Source organism: Schistocerca serialis, chromosome 1, assembly GCF_023864345.2.
Source record: "Schistocerca serialis cubense isolate TAMUIC-IGC-003099 chromosome 1, iqSchSeri2.2, whole genome shotgun sequence".
In the NCBI taxonomy this organism is placed as follows: Eukaryota; Metazoa; Arthropoda; class Insecta; order Orthoptera; family Acrididae; genus Schistocerca; species Schistocerca serialis.
The window spans coordinates 32,884,399-32,911,184 of NC_064638.1; positions in this window are offsets into that span (position 1 = coordinate 32,884,399).

The following is a 26,786-nucleotide window of genomic DNA, read 5'->3' on the forward strand; positions in this document are numbered from 1 at the left end:
CAAACAGAATACAGCATGTTGTTATCAATGGAGAGACGTCTACAGACGTTAAAGTAACCTCTGGCGTGCCGCAGGGGAGTGTTATGGGACCATTGCTTTTCACAATATATATAAATGACCTAGTAGATAGTGTCGGAAGTTCCATGCGGCTTTTCGCGGATGATGCTGTAGTATACAGAGAAGTTGCAGCATTAGAAAATTGTAGCGAAATGCAGGAAGATCTGCAGCGGATAGGCACTTGGTGCAGGGAGTGGCAACTGACCCTTAACATGGACAAATGTAATGTATTGCGAATACATAGAAAGAAGGATCCTTTATTGTATGATTATATGATAGCGGAACAAACACTGGTAGCAATTACTTCTGTAAAATGTCTGGGAGTATGCGTGCGGAACGATTTGAAGTGGAATGATCATATAAAATTAATTGTTCGTAAGGCGGGTACCAGGTTGAGATTCATTGGGAGAGGCGTCCCTAGAAAATGTAGTCCATCAGCAAAGGAGGTGGCTTACAAAACACTCGTTCGACCTATACTTGAGTATTGCTCATCAGTGTGAGATCCGTACCAGATCGGGTTGACGCAGGAGATAGAGAAGATCCAAAGAAGAGCGGCGCGTTCCGTCACAGGGTTATTTGGTAACCGTGATAGCGTTACGGAGATGTTTAGCAAACTCAAGTGGCAGACTCTGCAAGAGAGGCGCTTTGCATCGCGGTGTAGCTTGCTGTCCAGGTTTCGAGAGGGCGCGTTTCTGGATGAGGTATCGAATATATTGCTTCCTCCTACTTATACCTCCCGAGGAGATCACGAATGTGAAATTAGAGAGATTCGAGCGCGCACGGAGGCTTTCAGACAGTCGTTCTTCCCGCGAATCATGCGCGACTGGAACAGAAAAGGGAGGTAATGACAGTGGCACGTAAAGTGCCCTCCGCCACACACCGTTGGGTGGCTTGCGGAGTATAAATGTAGATGTAGATGTAGATGCACTACAACCCCTGCCTTCAAATGCATCCTGGGAAGCGAGGCGCACTGTTGAAAGACTAACCCAGTGCAATACAGTCAGTAAACATGCCGTCTATATTACTTCCCTTAAATGACACGAGTGTCTTCATTCCTGTCTCTCACTCTTATGTGTCAACCAACATAACAGGCCAGTACAGTGGAAGCAACTACCTCTGTGCCTTTTGTCTTTGAACACAAACAGCCCCAGATAACAACAAATAACACCAACTTGTTGTCATGGACAGCTGTGGCAGCTGCTACTGCAATCAGAGGTGTCCTCTTCGACAACAGGTGCCATTCACATCACCACTAGCCGGCACAACGATCTCAGCACCAATTGCTTCTGCGATGTCACATGGGAGCAAGTTTTAGACCGAGCTGTATTCCTCCACCAGGACAGTATTTAAGCCTCCGCTCAGTCGCAGCAAAGAAAGATGAAGCCGACACACCATCCTGAACACCACCACCTTCAAAGACTTATGTGGACTGCCATCTGTCTGCTGCACATCATGCTCATTGACCTTGCTCTCTCAGGACTTTGGCACCAGGTCTTGGTGTCCACTGGATCATAGATTTTTGTTATTGCGATTTTCAGACAGCTGTCCTAAACTGTGGTCCATCTCGACATAAATTTATATTATTAGAAATCAAAGTGGTTGTGGTCCGCTTTGGACATGTAATTCCGACATGTCATTGATCCCAAAGCTATTAATACAGTATCCGAATTCCATTCGGCCCAAGAAGTATATGTGCTGTTCAGTTTACTGATTAACTGCGGCCGTTGTGAATTTATGAGGAGTTTCTCTTTCAAGTAGGAGCTTGTTCTTGCTTAGTGAGTCCTTTTAGGGTCACTTCACCCCTCGTTATGGTAGAACATTTGGTTCAGTTACCAGTACCACCAGTACCCCTGCAGTGTCAGTCAAGGCACTGGTTGGGCCATTTCCAGCCGTACATACCAGTTAGAGGGGATTGTGATGATATATCTTCATCGAGCAGTGACGAAGACGCAGAGAGGTTTCATTTACTGCTGGATGAGGGCACAGATCTCGTCAGCATATGGCAGAGTACAGTAGAGGCTGTACACTGTGCTTGAAACCACTGAGCTGGAGTAACCCTCTGGCTTCAAGCGGCCATTAAGTCCGATGCAGTATACGCCAGAGGGGATCACACCACTATACAAAGCTGATACCCATGTTGACATCCTCGCTGTGAACTTGTGTTCGATTTCTCTTTTAACAGCTTGTAATCGGCTGTCGATGGACTTTGCTGAATTTACTGAATGGTTGGCCCACAACATTCCCTGTTTAATCGCTGACCTCCATCTCCGAGGAGATGCTAACTTTTGACATAACCATTTCCTTCCCATCTAATCTATCAGTGTTTAGTAGTTGTGGGCTTGTACCCGAACACCACTTTGCAAGGCTCTCGTTAGCTCAGTGTAACAGACAGTATTTGTTAGTCTCTTGTGGGAAACAAAATACGATGTTGGGAAGTTTTGCTCTAACACACTTTAATAGGAGAATTTTTATAAATACGTATGATAAGGGACAATGCCTGAGGTGATGACTCTTTTAACCAATATTTAGACTGGCTGGACCGAAAACATTGGATGGTCAATTGAATGCTAGACATGTCCTGTTTGAGTTTGCTAACGTCGTTCCAACATATGGAGAGAGATTTCTTCTCCTGCAACTCGAGGCTTCGTGTTTAGCACTTCTGCTTGTAGCTTTTTGGTAGTAACGCTGATGAGATGGTTATCCCACGTTGCTGACAGTCTTGGTATGAAATGGTGTTTGGTCCCAAATAGGTCTGTTTTCAGCCACGCGTTGATCCGTTGTGACTATTACATGGCTGTGTCCCATGCGCTGGACTACATTAAGGCTACAAGAGCCGCTGTGTGCAATAGTGCGTAGGAATAGCAGTCTGCTTGCCAACGGCCCGAGGTTGTCTAAAAACTGTAGGGATTTAAAACCTACTAAAAGCGTCCCTGAGATCATTAATATAATGTGCTACAACATTACATGGTAAAGTATATCTCGAGTTCCTAAATGCTGTAGAAGCAGTATATCTCGGACAGGTCATCGTAATGAAATTTTGCTGTAGCCTAAAGACAGTGGTTAATAAAAAGTGAATATAATTATGACGAATCTGTATTTCATTCCCTCATGTGGAACGTCTCTTCTTGCTTTACAAATGTAATTTTTAATTAAGCAACATATGGTTTGTTTTGTTCTTCAGTTTAATTTTAATCAAAGTAGACGCCCAAGACCTTCGACATTTCTACACTGTTTATAATTATCGTTTTACACTACTTTAATACAATTTATATTTTTGGCAGTCGAACTCTAGGTCATATGAGTTTTTATTTCAACATTTAAAGCTAGATTATTTGGGAAATTGTATTAAATAATTTTCAGAAAAGTTATCTACAACTTCCTCTGTTCATATTTCGTTGTTTCACTTGCATACAATCCTTGTATCACTGGCAGATAGAACCAATTCTACTTTTTGAAGACCAAGAAAAGTGAATGAGCCTATGATGGAACCTCCACTGTAACTTCTGCCATTACAGATACAGTGGCATGCTTCCTGGCTGTATGAGTAGAGCGTTCCGTGAAACGCTGCGAATCTGTATATTTATTATTATTATTATTACTGCTACTATTATTATTCGTGTCGAGACCTTGGAGGATCACGCAAGGCATTCGTCCTCATTTGAGCATTCTGTCTGTTCTTCTATTTTTTCTTCAGGGAGTCTCTTTCTACCTTCTGTCCACTTTGTTCCTGATTTCTTTATAGCTTGTTCTCTGACCTCATATTTCATCCGTGTATCTTGTCTATGTATATTTTTCTACCTTCATTTTCAGCTGGACCATTTGTGTCAACTCAACGTCAAACTTGACTTGTGTGATCGATTTTGTTATGACTTGACCCCTTGTATGTCTGTCAGAATTTTATTGGTGAGTCTTGTTGATAATATTCTGCTGATGTGCCCAGAGAACCTTTACTTTCTTTTTCTGACATCTGCTACTACTTCTGTAATTTTTCCAGTGTGTACTCTGTATCCCACTTTTGTTAGCCTTGCGTCCTTCCTTCAGAACGCTTTTGGAGTACAGTTGTAGAGCCATGCTTGAACACAGTATTTCTGGCTTGGTAATTGTATTGTAGTTTCTGGACTTTATGTGACTGGAGATCCACTTCTTATTATATAAGGCGTAACAGGTAGAAGTGTAGATATCTTTATATGTGGTACCTTAACATCTAAACACATCAGTGTGTAGGTAGTTTTGCTCTTCATCTTCACACAGATACGTCACGAACCTCAGGAGCTGATGTTTTCTGTATTGTAACTGCACTGCTAAATGGATCATGCAGCCCAAAGGAAAACAAGCATTAATGGCTTGCCACATTTACTTGGAGGTGCTAACCAACCTTAAATCGTACCATTCCTAATAACTACAATCATTAGTCTGCAAATGAAGTAAATACTGATATAAAGTTGTACAGAATATTTTCCTCATTCACCATTGGAAATATCTGCACTTGCACCCATTACACCTTGTATATGTCCTACAACTTGCCTTACGCTCTCTCCATTCTTTGTAAACGAGTCTTCTGTGAAATCTTCTCTACTATAGGTTCAAGGAATTCACCTAGGCATTTGAAATCTGCCACGCTGTTTTTCTTGCCATAGTTTGTGTCTAATTTTTGTGTGTTTAGTTTTGGCAGAAAACCCAAAGAGATTCTGGTCATACATAAAGCGCATCTGTGGCAAGACGCAATCAGTACCTTCACTGCGCGATAACAACGGTGAAGTCACTGATAACAGTGCCACTGAAGCAGAGTTATTAAACACGGTTTTCCGAAACTCCTTCACCAAAGAAGATGAAGTAAATATTCCTGAATTCCAATCAAGAACAACTGCCAAGATGAGAAACGTGGAAGTAGATATCCTCGGAGTAAGGCAAGGCCTCCGGTCTAGATTGTATACTAGCCAGATTCCTCTCAGAGTATGCTGATAAAATAGCTCCATATTTAGCAATTATACACAACCACTCGCTCACAGAAAGATCCGTACCTAAAGACTGGAATATTGCTCAAGTCACACCAATGCCCAAACAGGGAAGTAGGATTAATCCGCTGAATTACAGGCCTATATCATTAACGTCGATCTGCAGTAGGGTTTTGGAACATATACTGTAATCGAACATTATGAAGTACCTCGAAGAAAACGATTTATTGACACATAGTCAACACGGTTTCAGAAAATATCGTTCTTGTGAAACACAACTAGCTCTTTATACTAATGAAGTAATAAGTGCTATCGACAGGGGATGTCAAATTGATTCCATATTTTTAGATTTCCAGAAGGCTTTCGCCACCGTTCCTCACAAGCGTCTTCTAACCAAACAGCGTGCCTACGGAGTATCGCCTCAGTTGTGCGACTGGATTCGTGATTTCCTGTCAGAAAGGTCACAGTTCGTAGTAAAATACGGAAAGTCATCGAGTAAAACAGAAGTAATATCTGGCGTTCCCCAAGGAAGTGTTATAGGCCCTCTATTGTTCCTGATCTATATTAACGACATAGGAGACAATCTGAGTAGCCGCCTTAGATTGTTTACAGATGATGCTGTCATCTACCGTCTTGTAAAGTCATCATATGATCAAAACGACTTGCAAAATGATTTAGATAAGATATCTGTATGGTGCAAAAAGTGACAATTGACCCTGAATCAGGAAAAGCGTGAAGTTATTCACATGATTACTAAAAGAAATCAGCTAAATTTCGATTACGCGATAAGTCACACAAATCTAAAGGCTGTAAATTCAACTAAATACTTAGGGATTACAATTACAAATAACCTAAACTGGAACGATCACATAGATAATATTGTGGGTAGACCAAACCAAAGACTGTGATTCATTGGCAGAACACTTCGAAGGTGCAACAGGTCTACTAAAGAGACTGCCCTATTCTGGAATATTGCTGTGCGGTGTGGGAACAGCATCAGGTGGGACTGACGGATGACATCGAAAAAGTTCAAAGAAGGGCAACTTGTTTTGTATTATCGCGAAATAGGGGAGATAGTGTCACAGACATGATATGTGAATTGTAGTGACAATCATTAAAACAATGGCGTTTTTCGTTGCGACGGGATCTTCTCACGAAATTTCAATCACCAGTTTTCCCTCAGATTGCGAAAACATTCCGTTGGCACCCACCTACATAGGGAGAAATGATCATCACGGTAAAATAAGGGAATCAGGGCTGGCACAGAAAACTTTAAGTGCTCGTTTTTCCCGCGTGCCGTTCGAGATTGGAACGGTAGAGAGGCAGCTTGAAGGTGGTTCATTGAACCCTTTGCCAGGCACTTTATTGTCAATAGCAGAGTAATCACGTATATGTAGATACAGCAGAAGAATTCAGACGTCTGGAAAGAGATTTGCAGGCTGACATTTTTCTGCATATTCTTTTAGTATTTCTATTTGTTTCGTTGCTGTTCACTCGTCATCCGAAAGAATGACCAGGTCGCGTGCAAAAGCTAAGTATAAGATTTCTATGGAGTATCTGGGTCGTCCTAGTTTTGTTGGTTCGCAGTGTCTTGAATTTCAGATCGTTTTCCCGTTCCTCGCTACTTTGTCCGGGACTAGACTGAACAAAAATCGGTCTCCTTGGCGCATTCCATATTTGACTATGAAAGCATCAGAGATTTTATATGAATTAACTGTACGTGTTCGCAGTGCCTTTAGATCGAGTCCCTCTTCTTCTAAAGTGTTGAGAAACGATTCTCAGTCAATGGGATTGTACGTCTCCTTGATATCGTCAAGATGCAAGTCATTGGAATATTCCTCATGACCATGTATTTTAAAATTGTTTTCAGATTGAAGATTTGTTCTGTGCATGAAGGACTGGGGCAGAAGCCTGCCTCGTATTCGCCACTTTTGTGTTATAATTCTTCTTCTGCTCTCTGGAGTAAGCATCCTGAGACAATGTTGTAGGTGACTTGTAGCAGAGAGAGTTCTCTGTAGTTGTTCACATTTGTACTCAAATGTATAACAGATAGGACCCTACTGCTTCTTCAGAGTTTGTTACTAGTAGTTTCTTATTCACATTAATTAATTGACAAGCTAACAGCATGTCAACAACAACCCTAAGCATAGATAAATATGGGCAACATCAGTAATAGCATACTTTGGGAATTGTGAGCATGAAATAAACCAACACATTGTATTCCTTACATCTCAAGCAGACACTGTAACTGGTAGGAACACTAAAAACTATTTAGTTTTCGTAATATTGCTAAAATTCTACTACAATCATTCTTGAAAACACAATTAAAACAGAAGTAAACTGAAACTAATTAAAATCAGTAAAATTTAGTTACCATCATTATTGATACACATAGTTTAAAACTAATGTAATTAAAAAAACAAGGAACAGAATCCAATTAAAATACGAGTGTAACTATATAATTACGAAGCATTGTCCTATCTACCAGACTCAGTTTTGAAAAGATTGTTTTACTGAAATGAAGTAGATTTTTATTAAAGCCAGGAAACATGCTAGGAACTCATACGTTACGTAATGACAATTTACTTTACAATTTATTCAATGTTATTTAATGTGCTGTTATCTGCCAAAAATCATTGTAATACTTTAATTTTCCGTTTTTAACAATCACGTCACTGTAGCAAAATGTATGTAAGACGCGTGGAGCCACTGCTGCACGCCAAAGTATTGCTTGAAGTATTGAAACGGCACCTGTGATAACCAGTGTAGTAAAGTAATCGATTCTAAGCGGCAGACACTGTTCCAACTTTGTACAGTAGTACGTTGAAATAAACAAAACTACGCGTGGCACGAATTAGCGGGGGCGTTACTACCCACTTAGTCAGTGTTTATAACGCCAGGACTTCTGTTTATTCTTTTCTTGTTTTGCACGGCAGCAGCAGCAAGATCAACTCCTCCACGCAGATAACAGGTTAGTACTTGATACCACCTGAAGAAATTTTTTATGGGAAACTTTTAAGTCCTTTCTCCTATTTTGTGCATTGGATGGATAAGTGAGCATTTCCAGTCGTCAGGAAGTTCTTCTGTTTGTCATATGCTCGAAATTTTATGTATAAGTTCCCGTAGAGACATTGTTCCGAGGTTCTGCAGTGACTCTGTCTTCACCGGCTGTTCCATTGTTTTCGTAGTTAAAGTTTGTGGATCTTTTCACATGTTGGTGGGAGTGATTGTCGGTGAGTGCAGGTGCGGTCCTGTATTGAAAATCTTGTTTAGGTTTGGGGGCAGTTAAGATCAGAAAAATAACTTGCAAGTTCCTGACAGTTTAGTTAGTTAGTGCGAGTGTTCCATAGTGTTACCTGAAGCAAAAGTTTTCAGGCATATTGTACAATTCTCTCATGCCTTGCCCTCTACAGCTCCCTCTACTATCATGGAACTTATTCCCTGATGCCTTAACAGGCGTCCTACCATCCTGTCCCTTCCACCAGTTTTTGTAGACATTCCTTTCCTCTCCGATTCTGCGCAGAACCTCCTCTTTCCTTACCCTATCGGTCAACCTAATTATCGACCTTCGTCTGTAGTACCACATCTCAAATGCTTCGATTCTCTTCTTTTCCGGTTTTCTCACAGTCCATGTTTCACTACCGTACAATGCTTTGCTCCAAACGTACATTCTCAGGAATATCTTCCTCAAATTAATGCCTATGTTTGATACTAGTAGACTTCTATTGGCCAGGAATGTCTTTTTTGCCAATCCTAGTCTGCTTTTGATGTACTCCTTGCTCCATTCGTCATTGGTCTTCTGCAGCCAAGGTAGCAGAATTCATTAACTTCATCTGCTGCGTGAGCATCAGTACTGATGTTAAGTTTCTCGCTGTTCTCATTTCTGCTACTTCTCATTACCTTCGTCTTTCTTCGAGTCACTCTCAGTCCATATTCTGTACTCATTAGACTGTTCATTCCATGCAGCAGATCACGTAATTCTTCTTCACTTTCACTCAGGATAGCAATGTCATCAGCGAGTCGTATCATTGACATCCTTTCACGTTGAATTTTAATCCTACTCCCGAACCTTCCATTTATTTCCATCATTGCTTCTTCGGTGTACAGATTGAACAGTAGGGGCGAAAGACTACGTCCCTGTCTTACACCCTTTTCAATCTGAGCACTTCGTTCTTGATCGCCCACTCTTATTATACCCTCTGGGCTCTTGTACATATTGTATATTACCTGTCTCTCCCTACAGCTTACCTCTATTTTTCTCAGAATTTCGAACGTCTTGCACCATTTCACATTGTCGAACGCTTTTATCAGGTCGACAATTCCTATGAACGTGTCTTCATTTTTCTTTAGCCTTGTTTCTGTCATCAATCGCAATGTCACATTTGCCTCTCTCGTGCCTTTCCCTTCCCTATAAAGCCAAACAGATCGCACTTCTCAACCATAGCAGTATTCGGAACTGTGTGGATGATGTTTCTCCGAAAGTGAAATGGTATGTTGCCAGAGTCATACATTCTACACGCCAACGTGAATAATTGTTTTGTTGCAACTTCCCCAAAGATTTTAGAAATTGTGATGGAAACTTATCCATCCTTCTGCCTTATTTGATCTTAAGTCCTCCAAAGCTCTTTTAAATTCTAATTCTGATACTGGATTCCCCTATTCCTTCTAAATCGACTCCTGTTTCTTCTTCTATCACATCAGACACATCTTCCACCTGAGAGAAGCCTGCAATGGTCTCTTTCCACCTGTCCGCTCCTCCTCTGCGTTTAACATTGGAATTCTCAGTGCACACTTAATGTTACCGACTTGCTTTTAATTTCACTGAAGGTTGTTTTGACTTTCCCACATGCTGAGTCAGTCCTTCCGATAATCATTTCTTTTTCCATTTCTTCACATTTTTCATGCTCCCATTTCGTCTTAGTTTCTCTGCACTTCCTATTAATTTCATTTCTCAGTGACTTGCACTGGGTGTTTCAAAAAGAATATACTTATTTCGAATACATATATTTATTAAAGTGTAAGACATACAAATATGAAACTTTTCACACATATTTACGAACCTCTCAAGTTCAGTTTCCAGATGTTCAATATGTCCTCCATCAGCGACACGAACAATATCACATCAATGTTCAAATTCCTCTCGTAGCTGGGCAAGCATGTCCTTCGTCACTGGTGTTATGACAGTATGGACGCGGTTCTTCAACTCTTCCAGATTCTGTGGGACTGGTGGCACATAAACGCTGTCTTTAACGAAACCCCACAGCAAGAAGACAGAGGGTGTCACATTCGGTGACAGTTGAGGCGTGCTAAGTCGCCAGCTCCTTGACGACCAATCCATTTCAGATATTCACGCACTTGGCGACTCCATCGAGGGGGTGCCCCGTCTTGTTGAAATATGAAGTTGTCTTCGTGCAGCCTCGGAAACAACCAGTTTTGTCACATGCTGACCGTTAACCGTGTTTCCATCAAAGAACAATGTGCCGTAACAGATGACCGGGATATCGCACAAAACACATTGACTCTGGGGGAATCTCGTACATGTTCAGTGACTGCATGTGGGTTCTGTAGGCCCCAATTCTTAACATTGTGTTTGTTTACCTGACCACTAACGTGGAAAGTCGCTTTATCGCTGAACACGATGCATTGTGCGAAAGTGTTATCATTGTCAATAGCATCAAGAATGTCGTTACATAATGTCACACGTTTTCGTTTGTCATCAGGACGCAGAGCTTTTAACAGCTGTAACTTGTACGACTTATAACCAACCGACGTCTCAAAACACTCCAAATTGTTGTTGTAGGCAGTTGTAACTCCCGAATGGCACGACGAGTTGATTTTGAAGGACTACGTTGGAAATCAATTTGAATTTGTTGTGGATTGGCAGGAGACCAACCCACTAAATTGAGAGGAAGCCGAAAGGCACGCGTTTAAGCTCACGCAGGCTGGCGTGAGCTCTGAAACAGGACAAGGTAATTAGAACTTAGAAAAAAGGAGGTAACTGGTAGAATACTTAACTTTAATCCATTAATGTTGAACGTAGCTCTTTTCTGTACATTCTTCACAATATCAATATCAACTGATAATGGCGCCTTGCTAGGTCGTAGCAAATGACGTAGCGGAAGGCTATGCTAACTATCGTCTCGGCAAATGAGAACGTATTTTGTCAGTTAACCATCGCTAGCAAAGCCGGTTGTACAACTGGGGCGAGTGCTAGGAAGTCTCTCTAGACCTGCCGTGTGGCGGCGCTTGGTCTGCAATCACTGATAGTGGCGACACGCGGGTCCGACGTATACTAACGGACCGCGGCCGATTTAAAGGCTACCACCTAGCAAGTGTGGTGTCTGGCGGTGACATCACAGAACTAGTGCAACATTTTCTCCAGGAACAAGAGGGTGGCCAGAACTCTGTCCTTTACATACAGGTCCAGTATCTAGAAACTGTCGACACCATCTGCGGATGTTCCACCCATTCGGAGGATCAATTTGGTGCCTCAACCTGAAACGTCTTTGCACTGTAATCACGGAAATGTAGTTAGCAAACTCGAGAACACAGAATGATTTCTGCTGCCGAGTAGGAATTTTACACATATGACTGTTACCAAGCAAAACAGAAGGCAACTGACATCTAGTGGATATTAATATAAACTAGACTATGTATTCGTTTCTCCAATACGCGAGCCGAGGCCCAGCGATAGATAGTTTGGACAAAATAATACTTTGTAATACGTGTATTCTTTTTGAAATTCCCTGTATTTCTGTAATCTTGAATTTTCCTGAACATTTTTGTACTTGATTCTTTCATCGATCAACTGAAGTATTTCTTCTGTTACCCATGGTTTGTTCGCAATTGTCTTCTTTGTACGTATGTTTTTCATTCCACCTCCTGTGATTGCCCTTTTTAGAGATGGCCGTTCCTCTTCAGCTGTATTGCCTACCGAGGCATTCCTTATTGCTGTATATATAGCTTTAGAGAACTTCTAGCTTTTCTCGTCGTTCCTTAGTACTTCTGTATCCCAGTTATTTGCGAATTAATTCTTCCTGACTAATGTCTTGAACTTCAGCCTACTCTTCATCACTACTATATTGTGATCTGAGTCTATCTCTGCTCCTGGGTAAGCCTTACAATCCAGTATCTGATTTGGAAATCTCTGCCTGTCCATGATGTAATCTAACTGAAATCTTCCCGTATTACACGGCCTTTTTCAAGTACACCTCTTCTTCTTGTGATTATTGAACAGTATATTCGCTATTAGTAGCTGAAATTTATTACAGAACTCAATTAGTGTCTCTCCTCTCTCATTCCTTATCCCAAGCCGATATTCTCCTGTAACCTTTTCTTCTACTTCTTCCCCTAGAACTGCATTCCCTTCCCCCATGACTATTAGATTTTCGTCTCCCTTTACGTACTATATACCCTTTCAACATTCTCATATCCTTTCTGTGTTTCTTCATCTTCAGCTAGTTAGTTAGTTACGTGTTCCATTGATCAATAGCACAGAAAACCGTTATGATGTGGAACGTGTCGAATGCACAAGAAATGCGCACAGGAAACAAGTTTTTTTTTGGTTACATTATAGTATTATACCTAGATATTTCTGTTATCTATCCCATTCCCTTAAATGGCACAAAATGCATGTATTGTATCTCCAGATTTATTTACTCATATTCAAGAATTCATCTATGGTATAGAAGGAGTTGTCAAGGAGGTATGATTTCAATTTGTTTTTGAAACTATTACTGCTATCTGTCAGACATTTTATTTCATCTGTTAATTTATCAAACAGTTTTATAGCAGCATATTTTACCCCTTTCTGTGCCAAAGATAGGTTAACTAAAGGATGGTGTAGGGCTTTCTTTTTTCTGGTATTGTAATCATGAATGTCGCTGTTGATTTTAAACTGGGACGTCGGCATGTATACCTGGACAATCATTGCAGTTGTTGGTTTGCTGTCGAATCTTATAAGAACAATCCTATCAATGAACTGCTCACAGTAACACACTCTCTGCTGTATCTTCCTATTCATAGTGAATCCTATTCCCGTTATACCATTTTCTGCTGCTGTTGATATCACCTTATACTCATGTGAGCAGAAGTCCTTGTCTTCTTTCCACTGACCCCTACTATATCTACATTGAGCCTTTGCATTTCCCTTTTCAGATTTTCTAGCTTTCCTACCACGTTCTAGGTTCTGAGATTCCACGCCGCGACTCGTAGAACGTTATCTTTTCGTTGGTTATTCAATCTTTTTCTCATAGTCACCTCCCCCTTGGCAGTCCCCTCCCGGAGATCCGAATGGGGACTATTCCGGAATCTTTTGCCATTGAAGAGATCATCATGACACTTTTTTCAATTACAGGCCATATGTCCTGTGGATACACATTACAGGTCTTTAATGCAGTGGTTTCCATTGCCTTCTGCATCCTCATACCGTTGATCATTGCTGATTCTTCCGCCTTTACGGACAGTTACCCACAGCAAGGACAAGATAGTGCCCCGAAATTCTATCCGCTCCGCCGTTCTCTTTGACAAGGCCGTTGGGCGACTATTTACGCCGGAAATCTTCGGGCATCAGAGGTGATTATTAATCAGAATTCAAGCGGTGGCTGGTTTCCAACCCTGCACCGTGGACGTTTTCGAGTAACTAATAAAAGATGCTATCCCAAGACCGTGGGTGCATCCTGCATTTTGTGTTTAATATTCTTTCCCCTTGGTATTAGTTCTTTTGCTTTATATGTTATCTTTGTACGAAATTCTTCCCATGTGTTGGGTATTTTCTTTCCCATTCCCGTTTTATATTGGATTGTACGATCTTCTTCGTGTCAATCTTCTCTGTGTATGTTTTTTTTATGAATTTCCTTCCGTGTACGTTTGATTCTGATTGGAATTAGGAAGTGGTCTTGCGTGACAGCACTGGTTGTGGCTACACTTTACTAAATGAGCCATTGATGTACGCAAATCACTCCACAACGGTTCAAATGTATGGCAGTGACGTTAAGCGCAAACAGACGGAAGGCAAGGATGGCCCTGACACACGAAGTGCAACTGGGAATGCTGTAGGAAATTAACAACTATGAGAGTATTATTGGGAACAGATGTCTGCTGGAATAAAACAGGATTCAAGCACGTTATGATTTATTTAGAATTTTGTTGAATGTGGTTATCATCAGACAAAAACAGGCAATCAAAGTTTCTCTTCAAGACGAAATAAGTGTAGAATCTAGGTTCATGGAAATAAATACGTTTAACTGCAAGGGTGAGCGGTACATCTCACAAAATAATGGAAATTACTCTTAGTAACAAAGCTTCGTGCAGAGTCTAATTGAATTTAACCGCGGTGTCATTCTAATCGTGATCATTGCATCGATTTTGTACGTGTAGTGGACAAGCAGTCGAGAAAAGCCGGCAACAGAGTCGTGGCTAAGGGGTCTAGAACAAAACGTACCGATTAATATCAAGTGGGATCAAAGGCGCGCCTATTCCCTCGCGAGTGTTGCTCGCTCGCTACACTTCCACGTAACTTACACAACTTAAACGGCGCCGAGGTGAGCTGCAGTGGCAGCGGGTGCTGGTCTGCTAAGTACACGTCGTATAAGCTTCTGCCCTCTCGTGCTTTGTTCTCAAGTGTCTGCAAAGCTGGTCCGGTCACTAATCTCTAAACTCTTTGCGCTCTCATCTGCCTTCGCGGTGCCGCCAAAACTGCTGCTAAGCCAGTCTAAGTCAACGTCTCAAACTCTACCGATGGGAAATCTTGTCTCAAAAATGGTGCGCTGATTATCCAAAATAGTCTGATCTTTTTGGGGAATGCCAGCGAATCGTAGGCCACCGTTCCCATAGTATGCGATGCCAAGCAATCATAACTCGGCCTTACTTTCCGTCCTGTACTCCACATGGACTATGTTTCTAATAGCGGCTCGAACGAGGCGTCGGCACGTTTCAGAGTTGGTCCTGAAGCCGTCGGTACACAGACCTTGCATCCGTATGTTGAGTGTTGAGCGTGCCGAGTTTCTGACGTCATAGCGTGGAATAGCTCACTGGCGAGTCTTTCCGAACGTGCAGGGCAATATCTAGCATGTCAGATATTCTGAACGTGCGTTTGAACGTTGACCAATGAGAAGGCAGCATGCCATCTTCGCCACATGGACGCCGTCTCCCTTTGGTGCACTGTTTTAAGGCACCAAATTGTCCTTCAGTTGAAGCGCATATGTATATATGCCGTTTCTGAGCACCAGCAAACTGAGGAGATCCTGAAAACCAGCCGTTAATTTTTTGATTGGTTGTAATAAAATGACGAAAAACGTAATATTCCTGGTAACAGGATCATTCTACAGGTAACTCACATATTATGAAAGTATGCCATTTGAAGGCAAAGGCATGTTAAGGATACATAAAAAACGTATTGTTCTTGGTGCAGTTTGTTATAATTAAATTTCAGTTAGTAATAAAGCTACGATTAAGGCTACCAGTGATTGCTAAGAAGCTGATATGGCCCACCCTTATACGTGTTTACTTTATCGGCCGGCAAAGTTGCACTGGTTGCCCTCTCAAATTTAAAAAAAAAAAAAAAAAAAAATAAGAGAAAAAAGGTAAAAGGTGAAAAAAGAAATCAACGATGAACTTCAGACGTCATGTGACGTCCACCGAGACCAAACGCAACGAACAACAGCAAAAAAAGCACAATATATAGCATTACAGATCTGTGATCACACTTACGACTTGTTGATGGTTCACGTCCCACTAAATTCAAATATTTTTTTCTAACTTTCGTGTTTTTAATATTTTCTGATACTTTCTTGCTATTAGTTTCAAGTATCTACTATAATTTTTGAAGAGTGAGTTTGTCCAATTGGGTTACTCTCCTGAACAGCTTGCACCACTTGCAGTAAGATGTTCTTCTTTGCCCCTTTTTTCTTTTAAGTTTTGTAATTCACATGTAAAGATTATGCTACTGAGTAGGAACAGTGATCAAGTACACTACTGGCCATTAAAATTGCTACACCAAGAAGAAATGCAGGTGATAAACGGGTGTTCATTGGAAAAATACATTATACTAGAACAGACATGTGATTACATTTTCACGCAATTTGGGTGCATAGACCCTGAGAAATCAGTACCCAGAACAACCACCTGTGGCCGTAATAACGGCCTTGATACGCCTGGGCATTGAGTCAAACAGAGCTTGGATGGCGTGTACAGGTACAGCTGCCCATGCAGCTTCAACACGATACCACAGTTCAGCAAGAGTAGTGACTGGCGTATTGTGACGAGCCAGTTGCTCGGCCACCATTGACCAGACATTTTCAGTTGGTGAGAGATCTGGAGAATGTGCTAACCAGGGCAGCAGACGAACATTTTCTGTATCCAGAAAGGCCCGTACAGGATATGCAACATGCGGTCGTGCATTATCCTGCTGAAATGTAGAGTTTCGCAGGGATCGACTGAAGGGTAGAGCCACGGGTCGTACCACATCTGAAATGTAACGTCCACTGTTCAAAGTGCCGTCAGTGCGAACAAGAGGTGACCGAGTAATGTAATCAATCGCACCCCATACCATCATGCCGGGTGAAAAGCCGGTATGGCGTTGACGAATACATGCTTCCAATGTGCGTTCACCGCAATGTCGCCAAACACGGATGCGACCATCATCATGCTGTAAACAGAACCTCGATTCATCTGCAAAAAAGACGTTTTGCTATTCGAGCACCCAGGTTCGTCGTTGAGTACACCACCGCAGGCGCTCCTGTCTGTGATGCAGCGTCAAGGATAACCGCTGCCATGGTCTCCGAGCCGATAGTCCATGCTGCTGCAAACGTCGTCGAACTGTTTGTGCAGATGGTTGTTGTCTTGCAAACGTTCCCGTCTGTTGACTCAGAGATCGAGACGTGGCTGCACGATCCGTTACAGCCATGCGGATAACTTGCCTGTCGTCTCGACTGCTATTGATACGAGGCCGTTGGGATCCAACATGGCGTTCGGTATTACCCTCCTGAATCCACCGACTCCATATTCTGCTAACAGTCATTGGATCTCGACCAACGCGAGTAGCAATGTCGCGGTATGATATACCGCAATCGCAATAGGTTACAATCCGACCTTTATCAAAGTGGGAAACGTGATGGTACGCATTTCTCCTCCTTACACGAGGCATCACAACAACGTTTCACCAGGCAACGCCGGTCAACTGCTGTTTGTGTATAAGAAATCGGTTGGAAACATTCCTCATGTCAGCACGTTGTAGGTGTCGCCACCGGCGCCAACCTTGTGTGAATGCTCTGAAAAGCTAATCATTTGCATATCACAGCATCTTCTTCCTGTCGGTTAAATTTCTCGTCTGTAGCACGTCATCTTCGTGGTGTAGCAATTTTAATGGCCAGTAGTGTATAAACATGTTATTGCTACCTGTTGTGGGTGTGGCATCACAGGCAACCTTACGCCTGTAGCGAAAAGCTATCTGAAAATTAGAAAGGAATTTCAAGAACTAATTCTTGCAGGAGAATTAGCTGCTGACGTCGAAACTGTATTATATTACGGGGTAGCAATTTTAATGGCCAGTAGTGTAAGAATGACCTTTTTACTAAACATTGAGAATGAAATAACTTTTTATCTTTTGTGGATAATTACCGTAAATTTGTATCCCGCCCTTTGTAATGGAAGTTTTGCACTACAGCGCCAAAGGAACTGGTGTAGGCATGCGTATTCAAATACAGAGATATGTAAACAGTCAGAATACGGCGCTCCGGTCGGCAACGCCTATACAAGACAGCAAGTGTCTGGTGCAGTTGATAGATTCGATACTGCTGCTACAATGGCAGATTATCACGATTTAAATGAGTTTGAACGTGGTGTTATAATCGACGCACGAGAGATGGGACACAGCATCTCCAAGGTAGCGATGAAGTGGGGATTTTTCCCTTTAGACTATTTCACGAGTGTACCGTCAATATCAGGAATCCGGTAGAACATCAAATCTCCGACATTGCTGCTGCCGGAAAAAGATCCTGTAACAACGGGACCAGCGACGACTGAAGAGAATCTTTCAACGTTACAGAAGTGCAACCCTTCCGAAAACTGCTATAGATTTCAATGCTGGGCCATCAATAAGTGTCACGGTGCGAACCTTTCAACGAAACATAATCTATATGGGCTTTCGGAGCCGAAAGCCCACTCGTGTACCGTTGATGACTGCACGACACAAACCTTTACGTCGTGCCTGGGCCCGCCAACACCGACGTTGGACTGTTGATGACTTGAAACATGTTGCCAAGTCGGACGAGTCTCGTTTCAAATTGTACCGAGAGTATAGTCATGTATGGGTATGGAGACAGCTTCGTGACTCCGTGGACACTGCATGTCAGCAGGGGACTGTTCAAGCTGGTGGAGGCTCTTTAATGGTTTGGGGCATGTGGTGTTGGAGTGATATGGGATCCCTGATACGTCAGAGTACGACTCTGACAAGTGACACGTAAGTAAGCATCCTGTCTGATCACCTGCACCCACTCATGTCCATTGTGCATTCAGACGGATTTGGGCAATTCCAGCAGGACAATGTGACACCCCACACGCCCACAATTGCTACAGAGTGCCTCCAGGAATACTTACTGCTTCCGCTGGCCACCAAACTTCCCAGAATTGAACATTACTGAGCATGTCCAGGATGCCTTGCAACGTGCTGTTCAGAAGAGATCTGCACCTCATCTCACTCTTGCGGATCTATGGACAGCCCTGCAGGATTCATGGTGTCAATTCCCTGCAGAACTACTTCAAACATTAGTCGAGTCCATGCCACGTCGTGTTGCTGCACTCGTGTGTGCTCTTGGGGGCCCTGCACGATATTAGGCATATAAGCCATTGTCCTTACTGGCTGGTCATGCTACTTTCTTTTTTATCTTACTGCATGTTCAGAGATATTTAACTATTTATTCATGTATACTACACACAGAACAACCTGACTAGCACGTAGACGAGGAAAATAAGTTATAATAGAGCTAATATAGGAATTTTACGCCCATTCATTTTGTAAAATGGTTTACGAACCAGGTGCAGCCGACAACTGCTGCTGGAGCGCGTTGCGATCGCGTAAAGCACGTTGGGGTCGACGTACTGTATGCGCGAGTCTCATTGTTTCTGAACGTTCAGCAGCATCTTGGACTAGGCACGCTCAGCGTTGACGCTCGACAGCACGGTCCGTGTGTATCTTCCCGCGGCGGCCGGAGTCGCACGCTTTTACCGCCCGCTGACGCGACGCCCCCGTGCAGTATGCGTGTGGTCAATAGCAGTTTAGAGATGCTCTACAGAAAATACGTGGGTTGCCCAGAAAGTAATGCACCACACTTTTTCTTCTTTGCCGTACACAATGCTATGAATGCGACGTTACGTCTGTATTACTTGAAGTGTCCTGAGTGAGCACGCCAATTTTCCGTCACTTCCGACAGATAGAATAGTTGCAGGACAGTTTCAAAATGGCGTCTGAAGGTGATGTACCAGGTGATCAAAAAGTCTGTATAAATTAGAAAACTTAATAAACCACGGAATAATGTAGATAGAGAGGTAAAAACTGACACACATGCTTGTAATGACATGGGGTTTTATTACTACCAAAAAAAACGAAGTTCACAAAATGTCCTACATATGGCGCTGGACAGCAAAACGTCAGTGACTGCGCATGACAATCGTGTGTAAAAGGAGCTGTAATGAGAGAGAGAATCCCCCCCGTCCACCTTCTCCAGTTTGCCGATGACACCGCCTTCCTTGCCCTTGCCCCCACGCTGCAGGGCTCTCAACACCTTCTCCAATCCCACCTTGACTGGTTCACCGCTTGGTGCAACCACTGGCTGCTCAAGGTCAATCCCTCCAAAACCCAGGCGATCATTGTAGGCAAGACCACCCCTTCCTTCCGCCTCCTTGATTTCTATCTCACCATCTATGGCCGTTCTATCGCCCTCACTCCCACCCTTAAGTACCTTGGCGTCACCCTCGACCGTCGCCTCTCCTGGACTCCCCACCTCCGGACAATCCAAGCCAAGGCACAGTCCCAACTCAGTCTCCTCAAGCTCCTCTCCAGCCGTACATGGTGTCTGGACCCCTCCACCATCCTCCACACCTATAAATCCCTCATCCGCCCTATCCTTTATTATGCCCATCCGGCTTGGATCTCCACCCCCCCTACCTTTTATAAATCCCTCCAAATCCTTGAATGCCATGCTCTCCGCCTCGCCTATCGCATCCATCTCCCCTCCCCCACGCGGATCCTGTACGATCTCATCCCCTTCCCACACCTCCTCCTTTTCCTGTACACCTCCCGTAAACTCGATCCTCCTCACCCGCTCGTCTCCCCGATCCTCTCCCACCCCCACCCACTGCCGCGCCTGTATTCCCACATCCCACCCGGTCTCCATCTCTCAACCCTCCTTACCCTCTCCCAAGGTGGCTTCCACCAGCTCCCCCTCCCTGATGATGTCCTCCTCCCCTCCATCTACCCCTCCTATCAACTTCGACCCTGCCCCCCCCACTTCCAGTGTCCTTTCCTTTAGGCACCCTCCCTCCCTTCCCTTCCCTTCTCTTTCCTTTTCCCCCATCCCCTCCCTCCACCCCTCTTCCCCTGGGCTTCCCCTCCCCCTTCCTCCCTCCCCCTATCTCCCCTGCCCGTGGCATCTGTGCTCTCCCCTCTCGCTCTCCCTCTCTCCCCCCCCCCCCCCCCCCTCCTCCTCTCTTGGCAGGTCCCCGTACTCGCACACGCACAGTGAACATTCGCGCGCCGGAGGTCATCGCCATCAGTGTCTCGTGTGTGTGCCTTCGTTTGTGTTTAGTGTTTGTTCGCCGTCACGCCGCCACTGTTCACGTGTACCATCGCCATCATCCATGTTATGTGCGCCGTGTCAACTAGTGTCAGTGATGTTTTCTCGTCAGGCGTGAACGGCTCCGTGTTTTTTGTTTTTTAGTGTCTACATTGTTTTGCCCGCCGTTTTGATTGTTTTCTCTGTGCCCCCTCTATTTATCACTTATTGTAAATATCAAGGCTGAACAGCGGCGTATTCAGCTGCTGACAGCCAGCCTTGTGTAAGGTGATAAAAATCACAATAAAGGAAAAAAAAGAGAATCAGATGCGCCAGCAGTCGCAGCATGTAGACGTTACCTGAAAAGGCGCTTTTAGTGAAGCTGTATTATAAGAGTGGGGAATGTGCTAGTTCCGCGTTAACATCAAAAATGGCTCTGAGCACTATGCGACTTATCTTCTGAGGTCATCAGTCGCCTAGAACTTAGAACTAATTAAACATAACTAACCTAAGAACATCACACACATCCATGCCTGAGGCAGGATTAAAACCTGCGACCGTAGCGGTCGCTCGGTTACAGACTGTAGCGTTGCCATCCTATCGCCATAGGAAGGGGATTCGAACGGGTAAAGGTCCGTTGGCGAGAATAATTTCGAAGTTCGGGGACACGGGTTGCTTAGAACGATAGACCCCGTAGTGGCCGACCGAGCACAAGGAGTAATGCTGCTGAGACAGTTCAGGAAGAAATGAAGAACGTAGCGGGTTCCTCTATACACGGGGAAGTCAGCGCTCGTGCAGTCGCACGTCGCACCGGCATTCCATACACTACTGTTTGGTTGGCACTTAGGCGTACCCTCCGATGCTATCCGTACAAAATCCATCGGCATCATGAACTGTTACCTGGCGATTTAGTGAAGCGGGGGGGCATTTGCGGTGTGGGCGTTTCAAAAGATGGCGGAAGATGACGATTGGTTGAGTAACGTGTTGTGGACCGACGAAGCTTATTTCACGCTCCGAGCATCTGTCATCGCCAACAACTGCAGAATTCGGGCTACCGAAAATCCTAGAACTGTCGTGGAAACTTCAATGCACGACGAGAAAGTCACGGTATGAGTTGGATTTACCACATCTACCTTTATACGGCCTTTTTTCTTAGAGGAAATGCGTGATTCTGGTTTTGTAACTGCTACCGTGACGGGTGAGAGGTAGGCCGATATGTTACAGAATCGCATCATCCCCAGCCTGGCTGATAAACACCTGCTGGAACGTAAGATGTTTATGCAGGATGGCGCTCCACCCCATATTGCTAGACGCGTGAAAGATCTCTTGCACGCGTCGTTTGGTGATGATCGTGTGCTCAGCCGCCACTTTCGTCATGCTTGGCATCCCAGGTCCCCAGACCTCAGTCCGTGCGATTATTGGCTTTGGGGTTACCTGAAGTCGCAAGTGTATCGTGATCGACTGACATCTCTAGGGATGCTGAAAGACAACATCCGACGCCAATGCCTCACCATGACTCCGGATATCCTTACAGTGCTGTTCACAACATTATTCCTCGACTACAGCTATTGTTGAGGAACGATGGTGGACATATTGATCATTTCCTGTAAAGAAAATCATCTTTGCTTTGTCTTACTTTGCTATACTAATTATTGCTATTCTGATCAGATGGAGCGCCATCTGTCGGACATTTTTTGAACTTTTGTATTTTTTTGGTTCTAATAAAACCCCATGTCATTCCAAGCATGTGTGTCAATTTGTACCTCTCTGTTTACATTAATCCCGTGATTTATTCAGTTTTCAAATTTATACTGACTTTTTGATCACCCGTTACGTTACAAGACACGTGCCGTCATTGAATTTCTCACTGCGTAGAAAGGAAATGTGGGGGGTATTCACAAACGCTTGTGCAAAGTCTATGGAGCATTGCTGTCGACAGAAGTATAGTTAGTTGTTGGGCTCGGAGGGTGAGGTCATCAGAAGGCGGTTCGGCGGAGCTCCACGATTTGCAGCGGTCGGGGAGACCATCCACGGCTGTCACGCCTGACATGTTGCAGCGAGCTGATGTTGTCATTCGCCATTAAAGGATGCCATCCGTGGAAGGAATTCTGCGGATGACGAGGATGTGATTCACAAAGTGAAGCACTAGCTAGGTCACCAGGACAAAGGTTGGTACCGACAGGGCATATGCACCCTTGTTTCGCGCTGGAGGAAGGCCGTAGAACGGGACGGAGATTACGTGTAAAAGTTGGGTGTGTAGATAAAACACCAGTCTTTCGTGTGTGTCTCATTATATTCAATAAAGAATTATTGAAGAAAAAAAATGCGATGCATTACTTTCTGGGCAACCGTCGTATCTCGACCTCGCGGAAGTCTGGGGAATACCTGGCGGACCACGCCAGACGCCAGCCCCAGGTGCTGTCAGTTCGAGGAACCGATAATCCCCTCAAACGGAAAAACCGCCGGCCCAACTGAAGGATCTTTGAGGTCCTCAGCCATACAATGCCTTGCTGGCGACCGCCGCCCCAGGCGCTGACCTGGCCCTCCGCCTTGTTCTAATGGCATCCCCTGGCCACCCCTCTGCTGTTCTGCCCTCTAACTACGCATAGATTCAGTACAGCAAGGTGTATTAAAATTACCAGCGGGTAGTCTCAGCGAAAATCGCGCATTCCCCATCAGGATTAAGCCCTATAATAAGTTTATGTTCCATTCTCGAGAACAAATATGCGTATCGTGTCACTGATTCAATAGATATTGTAAACTTTCTACAAAAATTTATCTATAAATGGAAATACTGACATTCATTTCACAAAAACTTTCTCTCGTATTCAGCTGCCGAGCAATACTGACTTTTGGTTGGCCCTATGTTGCGCATGAAGATTGTAGTGAAACAAAACTTTAAACTTAGTGAAATACTGAATTTAAAATAACGAAAATTAATATCATTAAATGCCAAAAATAACTAATCGTGTATTCAGTGAAAACTATTTAACTGAAACTCGATAATGAAGTGCATTATGAAAATTGCGTGACATGAAGTGCAATTTCTAACTTGAAATGTCCACAAAAATAAAATATTTTTTTACTCAGAAGAAAAAAATTACTTTTGGAGATTACCTACACTATTCACCGTAAATTAATCTGCTTTCTTAGCACAAAACCTGATAATTCTGACTAAGAATTGTTTCTTCATAAGAATGCAAAGTGAGATATGCTCCCAAACAACTTACGTCGTGCTCAGCATGTTGTTTTGCGTCTGCTGTGACGACGTTCTCGAAGGCAAATCGAACTTAGCGGACGCAGCAGATAGAGAAATAAAATTTGATTTTCACTTGTCAGAAACAATCTATGTCTTCTTGTGGAATAAGGAACAATGCACAAACAATAAAATATTCAAACGTTTACTAAGAATGCCAGAGCAGGAGGGATTTACTTTAAAGAAAGTCGTTCTTCAAAAGTTGGACTCTGGTTATTACAACACCGCGGTTCCTGGTGTGTCCGCTGTGCCGTGCGTGTGATCATTGCTTGTACAGCCCTCTCGCAGTGTCCGGAGCAAGTATGGTGGGTCTGACACACCGGTGTCAATGTGTTCTTTTTTCCATTTCCAGGAGTGTATCAAAATAGAATGTACAATATAAGAAGACCTTAACAATGACAAAATTCTCTCAGTACAAAAATTACAAACATTCCAATCAATTGCATTATTTGTGACATAACGAAAACAAAGAGATCAAATCAACAGTAATCATGAACGATATTAGTTACCTGAGGGACAAAGATTTCCATCAGTTGATAGTTCTGACAAACAAACGTTTCATTCTTGCATATGCATTAGTTACCTTGAAAAATTCCTCCAAAATATCTTGTCCATCAATAGTATTGCATGTACTTACAAATAGGTTTTCATGGCCATAATGCAGTATTCCAGATAATTTCTCTAAGACTCACAAATATAAAATCTCCTTTTCAAAAAATTCAAGTGCTCGCTACTATGCCTCTAATAACAATTCCCCAGGGACTCAGAGCTGTCTGGCGACAAATCACACCACAATACAGACCAGAGGAACGTTGTTCGTGTCCTACTACCACTAAATACCGCAACAAAGCGCTAGTGTCTGTTTCTGCTCTGTATGTGAGTTGGTTGTTGTCTTCTCTGTATTCCTTACGAAATGGAGAGGATAGGAAGTAAAATTTATGAACTTGTCACACTGCATGTGGAAGAGGAGCGTCTCTGAAATGTTCGAAGGCAATGGTAAACAGACGCACGACTCCCTACAAAAAAAAAACTGCTGCGTTGCTAGGCACCAGCAGCAGTGGTAAAGATAAAAAAAATCAAGTTTTCCACTTTTCAATACCGCAGCGAGAACATGATCACCATCATCATCAACAACAACAACAGGATATGTTATCTGACTTTGGAAAAATATGTGGTCGGCAACTTACATGGGATGCAGCCCTACGAAAGGGATACGATAAAAAAATTTTAAAAAAACGATTTATAACGCTTTATATGAAGCAGAAATGAATGCATATAGGTCAGAAGTAAACGTGGATCATCAATTGCAGATTCCCCTGTCACATTCGTAGTGTGGGTGGCACTGAGGCTGAAGAAGTTTTCTTTACTGAGAATGGTATTTTGTATTAATTTTAATGTAAAAATAAAAATAAATGTATGATCAGTTAAACATACGTTTCAGTGCTATAGTGTAACTGAATTACTCTATGTTTAAATAGTACTTCAGCATAGCTTCACTAACTGCACGAACTATTTGTCACATGGCTAACTTTGAAATTTGCGATGAATATACAAGACTAATAGGAATCTCCCGATGCCAAACCAACGTTCTTGTCTGACAGCAATATTACTTTTTTTAATTTGTGTTTTTCTTTGAAACAATTGACCCTAAAATATTCTGAAGAATTTCAGAATCAGACGGCGACAACCTAGTGAAATTACGAAAAGCAAAATCGTGTTCCAAATTCAGCTCATACAGCGTATTGTTCTCGCAATGTCTTCTATAGTATGTTTTTGTCCACCAACAACAAGTACTTAGCTTTCATCGTCTGATTATTTCGTCGGACATTATTAGTGCAGTACCTCACATCATTAAGTCTTCCTCTCCACTTGTCACAGTATAGCTCTTGATGCGGATACACAACGTGAAATGTTTGTTCAAAAAATGATTCAAATGGCTCTGAGCACTATGCGACTTAACATCTGAGGTCACCAGTCCCCTAGAACTTAGAACTACTTAAACCTAACTGACCTATGGACATTCTCGCCCGAGGCAGGATTCGAGCCTGCAACCATAGCGGTCACGCGGTTCCAGACTGAAGCGCCTAGAAGCGCTCGGTCACAGCGGCCGGCGAAATGTTTGTTACCAGTTCAGCATAACAGACTATGGTAATACATACGTAAATGTTTGTCGCTAGTGTAGACGAGGACGTGAATACCGAACATTGTGGGCAACATGTTGCGCAACAAGTTGCAAACAATGTCGCGAAAATAAACATATTTTTAAAGTCAGTGTACACGCTGCTTTATGAGGGACAATCTATGAGTGTGTATGTGTGTTCCGCAAGAATGCCTTAGAACATGACTTTAATAAGCTGAAGTTTATCATTCACTTGTTTTTTCACTTTTATGGAACCTACACGAAAGTGCTCCTACTTACTTCTGAACATGATTAGAGGAAGGGTTCGAGTGTAATTTTTCATCTGCTAGTGACCTTTCTTTAGAATGAGTTCCTACTGCTGATCACGGGGGGTTGTGTTGTTTTCATCATCATTTCATCGTCATCGACACCCAATTGCCGACGTCGCTTCGCCTAAAAAGACTTGCACCAGGCGACTCATCTACCCAGCTGGAGACCATGGACACACACAAATTTCATGTTTACCACAATTAACGTGATGGAGGCAATGAAGCCGCCATTCGCCTCGTGCGGCGGTTACTGTTTCGTCGTCAGTTGACTCCTGGGTAATGCTACCACCTGATGTAAAG